Source organism: Panthera tigris, chromosome C1 (genome assembly GCF_018350195.1).
Source record: "Panthera tigris isolate Pti1 chromosome C1, P.tigris_Pti1_mat1.1, whole genome shotgun sequence".
Classification (NCBI taxonomy): Eukaryota; Metazoa; Chordata; class Mammalia; order Carnivora; family Felidae; genus Panthera; species Panthera tigris.
The window spans coordinates 67,468,022-67,475,194 of record NC_056667.1 but is presented as its reverse complement, the minus strand read 5'-3'; positions in this window follow the sequence as shown (position 1 = coordinate 67,475,194).

The following is a 7,173-nucleotide window of genomic DNA, read 5'->3' as shown; positions in this document are numbered from 1 at the left end:
AGTATCGCTAATGTAAGCATATCTCTTAACTTTCGTCCCTTTCTTTGTTTTTAATCTACAAAGTCAAGATGATATCTAGCTTCTATATGTTACAAGAATATTGAGAATATTTCTTGCATTTAAATAACATATGAATGCAGGACTTTGACTATTTCAAGACAGTTGCTTCTCGGGGCACCTGGCTGGTTCAGTCGGTTAAGTGGCCAACTTTGGCTCAGGTCATGATCCCGCGGTTCATGAGTTTGAGTCCTGCATCAGGCTCTGTGTTGATAGCTCAGAGCCTGGAGCCTGCTTCGGATTCTCTGTGTGTGTGTCTCTCTCTCTGCCCCTCCCCCCGCTCATGCTTTCTAAATAAACAAACAAACATTAAAAAAATTAAAAAAAAAAAAGACAGTTGCTTCTCAAATGAGGATCCCAATGCTTCTCCCTAGGACGGTCTTTGCAGTGATGTTATCAGGGTATCCAGAGTCATGAAAAATGGTCATTCGCACATGTTTTGGGGGAAGAAGAAAGGAGGGAAAACGTGATAATTCTTATAAAATGTAAGGTAAGCCCCATGACCCCAGTAGCTCAAATCAATGTTTCAGTTATGGCTGCAGAAGATAGAGTATTTAGTGAGTTACACACTGCCACCAACAAAATCAGTTCCACCTGCTGTCTGTCCTTTTAGAGAGAGAAATGCTCTACCTTTTTGGAATGCTGGGTTTTCTGTCCACAACTAAAATTCAGCATGGACATTTTTCACAGCTTGTGAAGACTGAAACAAGGCAAATAAATTGCATTTTTATTTATTTATTTTTTTGGTATAAGTTCATGTAGTTACAAACACAAGACGTGTCTGCTCTAATATACTTTCTGTCAATTCCTATTATCTCTGCAAATCAACTACTTCCTGAGTGGCCCAAATCCTGTAGTGGCATTTCCACTTTCCACTCACCAAAGCTCAGTAAACTAATTCACTTCTCAACAAATATTTATTGAATGCCATTGTCTCTTTCCTCTCACTTGCCCCACATTTTCAATCAATTGTTAGGTCAGCTATCTCAAATCCTTTTTGGAATGAAATTACATATAAATAAATTACAAAACAAACGGACAACATCAAATCCACAATCTTAGTGAATCATCCTCTCCAACTATATTATAGACCCTTGTTTCTTTTAATTTCTGAATAAAAATGAAAATTATGAAGAAAGTTTTACAGTTCTTAGAAAGTTCTTCCTGAGACACAGTTCTCAATAAGCTTTTTAAAGTAAATTCTTCCTCTCACCCCACTTATCACATCCCTGTGTTGACTCATCCCTTTTCCATAAACTCAGTGCAATCAACCATGTAAGCTTTTCTTAAGACATAACTATTTCCATGAAGCTTTCCTCAATTTCCTCAACTGAGGTAATTCTTCCTTTTTCTTAGTGTCATTATCTCTACTTACCGTATGATAGTTTTGTTTTCCTACTTGTACCGAATTATGCAATTGCCTTACTATAGATTTGTAAGATTCTTAATGAGCATTTTTTTACAGAATCCCAAAGATTATAGTATATAGTAGGAGTTTAATAAATATTTTTAAATTAATTTTTTCCATTTAATAATTCTCTATTAAAACTGAAAAAAAAGTAGAGGTGCCTGGGTAGCTCAGTCAGTTGAGCATCCCCATTCAATTTTGGTTTGGTTCAGGAGATCTGCTGTCAGCACACCACCTGCTTGGGATTCTCTCTCTCCCTCTCTCTCTCTGCCCCTTCCCTCATGCACTCTCTCTCTGTCTTGCTCAATAAATTAATAAACATTAAAAAAACTGGAAAAAAAGTAAATTCTAACATGTAGATGACTTAAAATAATCCTCCTAGAAGTGCTTGAATTTAAAGAACTACAGTAGACATTTGTTGTTTGTCTTCAAGTATGTGTTTTCCTTCTTATGATAATGGCATTTAAATTTATGTGGGAAAATCTCAGTTCTCTTTGATTATTCTTTTGAGTGGAGCTTATTCCTGCTACTTCTGTTCCAGTGTAGGGCATAATGCACAAATCTGATAAATAGGACATTTTTTATTATTTTGGACAGATAATAGTCATGTGATCAAACCACAGCCAATAACATTTATTGGAGCTTTTGCTGGGGTTGGTAAAGAGGCAGGTGGCCATCACCATAAGACTCCAATTGGAGAAGATGAGAAGCTAGGCTTCCAAAACCATTTTCCATCATACCTGAGAATTCAGTCAAGTTAGTAAATGGTAAAGCAGAAAGTGGCACTGGGTTATGTTGATCTACCCTGGACCTACCCTGTCTAAAGTCACACTTAGGCCTGGATATTTAAGCTATGTCAGTCAATAGATTCTCCTTATGGCTCAGTGTAGCTGGAGTCAATATATTGATTAATGTTCAGTACAGGAAATGGAAACCACAAGGTATTTTAAGCATAAAAAAAAAAGAATGAATTAAATGCTTACAAAATGATTGGAAATCCCAGAGTATTGGGCCTCTAGAAAAAACTTCCAGAACACTGCAGAATTGTCCTGTCAGAGAATCTACAACCTTAACTACATCCAGAGTGTGGAGCAGGGAGAACTCTTAGTTGAAGATGCAGGAGTTCCAAATCCGGGAATAGGTACGAGGATCAATAAGCCCCTCACTGCAGAAACTTCTTTTGATGTCACCAAAACTAGAGCCTGTGTGCTGGAGTATGGTACTTGCTGTCCATTCTGTCATCACTGCCACCCAACACTCACAGGGCTTGAGGTAACACAACGGAAGGCTGATGCAGAAGAATTCTACGTCTTCATGACTTTGCTGAGCAACAAAAATAATACACATGAATAGTACATAGCTCTGCATCCTTCCCCTTTTCTTGTTGTCTTTTCAGTGTGTTTAATTGAAAAGAAAGTGTAGTTTTTAGCTTTTCAACCCTTACCATAGGATAAGGTGCACCAGAAAGAGGTGGAAACCGAAAATGAATGCCAATTCATCCCGGAGAGTTTGAGAAGGGTTTCATTCACTTGAGATCAAAAGATTCTTGATTAATATAGGAAGCTCTGGTGAACTTAGGTGAATTTCTAAATGATGGCATTTCAAGCAGTATAACCCAATGCAAATACTTCTGCAAGATAGAAAAAAATGTGAATTATCTGGCATTAATTTCCTAAAATACAGTGTCAGGCACATCATAAGCCCTTGGATAAATACTGTTGAAATTTTCAAAGAATGAAGACTCTCTTGTTTCTTTCATGGTATCTCCTTTTCCTATGGTTACAAATTCACAGATTTTTTTTCAGTTTTGAGTTTTTCCCTAAGTCTCTTAAGGCAAGAAAGGTAATACATAAATTAAACATTTAGTATCATTTTTAAAGGTGTTAGTCCATGCCATTTGCTTCATACCTTTTCCAATACAACACCTTGTAAACACTAAGAAACTTTTGGACACCCATGTGATTGCAGAAATACTTTTAGTAACATTTGATTGAGAATGTACTATAATACAAAGGTTAATGCAATAACATTTTTGTTAAAGCTTAAAAAATATAACACAATAGATGCTACATATGTTTTGCAGATAAAAACACACATAATGAGAAAAAGAGTTCAAGACACTTTATTCAGTATGACATTATCTGGAACATACACAGCATAAAGGGCAGAAATCATTAATCTATACTAGAGAAGAATACTGATTGCTATAAAGATACTATTGCAGTATCTGTTAACTGGAAGAGTTAATGAAAATTTGGAAGTGTTGAAAAATTTGGATAAAATCTAGGTAATCTAGGTATTTGGTCCTCAGGCCATGGAATTTCACAGAAGGTAGGACCGTACCTAGTAGAGACATCATCCAGTCTATACTGGGTAATTTGATATACTCTACATTTACAAATATTTCATCAATAGTATTACCTACTTTAGAGTTGAGAAAGAAAAATAGAATTTATATATGAAGTGTTTATGGATATCTGAAAAAATTTGAACTAATAGCCTGCATGAGTGAAAAATATTTTAGTTGAATATGAAGAACTGACCAAAGAAAGTAATAATGTGTCATTTATGGCTAGCTTAAGCTTTTCTAGATAAAATAAACTGCAAAATGACTGAAATACAGAAAACCTGTATAGAAATGTAAACTGCCGAATAAAAAGTTGATACCCTGGTATAGTACCTTAGTGAAATCTTACAACATTAATTATGTAGCAATGAGAAATGATTTTCCCTGTTCTCCCTGCAAATATATTTTAATATGACTATAATTTGTTTAATTTCTTATTCTCATGTTTTAAAGTATTATAATGTTATAAAACAAAAATGCAAACCACTTCTGTCACTTATAATCATGTTTGGTTAGTGAGTAGACACAATCTGACACGACACTTCAACTTAAGAATGTCTTTCACTATGTTAATGTTTTACTTAATAAAGTGGAAAAACAACATTTTATTCATCAAAGGCTTATTTTCAATGGAAAGTGGAATAAGTGGATCTATGAAACATGCATAAATATGAAATTCACACTAGATAAATAGCACGTCAGAATCTGTGGAAATAAACTTTGTGAGCAAGTGATTGCCTGGAGAATCTGAAGATTCTAATAAGGTACTACTCATGACTGACTTTTATACTTCCTCTGTCCTACAAATATTTGAGTGTCACCACAGTGATTTTCACTCATGAAGACACTGTGTTTTACCTTGGGGTTATAGCAGATTAAAAAGGCTTCTTACTTTCTTCTTCTTTTTTTTCCTTCCAATCATAGTGAACATTTTCCTTGTGTAGATTCCTCCATGTAGTAGTCCCCATCTTATCTGAAGTTTCACTTCCCGTTGTTTCTTTTACCTGTGGCCAGCATGGTCTGGAAGCAGATGATCCGCTTTTTGATGTATAGTCAGAAAGTCAATAGTAGTTTAACGCTACATCACAATGCCTCCATCATTCACCTCACTTCATGTTATCACATAGGCATCTTATCATCTCACATCATCACAAGAAGTAGGGTGAATATGGTACAATGAAATATTTTGAGAGAGAGAAAGAGACCACGTTCACATAACATTAATTACAGTATGTTGTTGTAACTATTGTATTTTGTTTTTAGTTATTGTTGTTCATCTTTAACTGTGCCTAATTTGTAACATAAACTTTATCACAGGTATGTACGTATAGGAAAAAACAGTATATATCGAGGTCAGTATTCTTCATGATTTCAGGCACCCACTGAGGGTCTTGGAATGTGCCCCCCACAGATAAAGGTGGGGGGAACTATTGTCCACCCAGGATTCCTTTAGATAAATGGGTTCGATGTTGCAGGCATGATAATGATGATGGGTGATATTTTTAACTTATGCCATAGTGCAAGCATAGTTAAATTATGAAAGATGTTTGGGGTTTCAAGTGTTTGATAAAGAGCCTCATTGTTCAGCAACAGAATTCTAAACCATTTAAAAAAGAAGATAAAAGAGAGAGACAAATGGGAAACAAAAATATCAACCTTACTATTCATATTGCTCTCATTGGCCAATCTAGCTCCTAGCTGACAATAAACCAGCGTCCTGATATTGAAACTCAAAATTAGTTAGAATTTTGAAGAGTCAACAACTTCCACCATGAGAACAGGATTTTTCATGGCCAAGTTCACTATTTGAGCATCGTAATTGGGAACCCATACTTTTTATGTCTAGGTCTACTCTTGAAAACAAGAAATATGACTTGGCCTAACAAGACCAGTTTTCATTCCAAACTTTTCTATCTGATTTAAGAATTCACGTGTGAAGAGAATTGAATAAGAAAATGGAAAGGACAGGAACCCGCACAAGTAGAGCTTCCTTCACATAGAAGAAAGCATCAGGATGGGGGAAAAATGTTTCCTCTTAACAAAGAATACTGAAAGAATTTTATACCAAAAATCTAAAAATCATTTAATCTTAAAATAGGGTACAAATAGATATATTTCCAGGATTGAATCTCACTTAAAAATAAACGCAAACTCAAGTCATTAATTCATGTAGTCATTACATCTTTATTGAGTGATAGGTACTGGTTATACACAAATTAAATTTAAGTTTTCTGCCTTGAAGGTATTTATAATGCAATAGGGAGACAGATATTTGAACAAACCGATTGAGCATAACGTTGCCAAAGTTGAAATATGTATAATATAAAGTTGAAACTTCAGAGAACTAATTCCTTAGTCTAAATTGCAAAGTCAGGGGGGATTTCTCGGAGAAAGCAGTGTTTGAGTTGAGGTCGGAAAGGTATGTAGGAATTTGCCAACTGGATAAGTTAGGGAAAAGTGTTTTACACAGAAGAATCTGATGTTCAGAGACATAAATGCATGAGTTGGAGAGGTTGGGGAAAGGCATATAATTAGATTATAAACTGAAATGGATAATTATATGCCAAAACCTACTTTGCGCTGGGCAGTTTGCTTTGTGTGGATGGTCTAATTTCTCTCCATTACAACTCTAGGAACTAGTTAATATTACTGCCCCCATTTTACTAACGGGGAACTTGAGGCTTAAAAGAAATTAAGTAATGTGTCCAGGGTTGGTGAAGAGACGGAGATTCACACTCAGGTAACTTGCCTCCAGGGCATGTGCTGTAGCTACCATACTCTTTAGCCTCTGACATGAGGACTGATAAGAGGTGAAAGTAGACATGCAGGTGGAGACACTTTCCTAAAATGACTTGGGGCTCCTCGTTAGGGATTTAGATTTTATCCTGTGATCAACAAGGATAATTTGCCATTATGATGGACAAAATTTTTACAGAAGATAGAAGCTTATCCTATAAAGATGGCAAATATTTCTTGAGCAGCTAATATGTTTCAGGCACTGTTCTAGGCAGTGGGGAACACAGTAGTAAATAAAAAAACAAAAATCCCTGCCTTCATGGAGCTTACATTCTATCGGAACAAGATAATAAAAACGTAGAAATATATAAAATATGTAGGATGGAAAATGATAAGTGATAGGGAGAAAATAAACAGGATGAGGTGCATAGGAAAGGCTGGAGGGTTAAAATTCTAAATATGGTGGTCAGAGAAGTCTTCATTGAGAAGTTGTCATCTGAGCAAAGATGAAGGAGATGAGGAAGTGAGCCATGTGACCCATGTGGCCAGCATTCTAGGCACAGGGAACACCAAGTATGAAAGTCATATGGAAGATAAGCTGTGGTCATTGGCCTCAAGGAGTTCA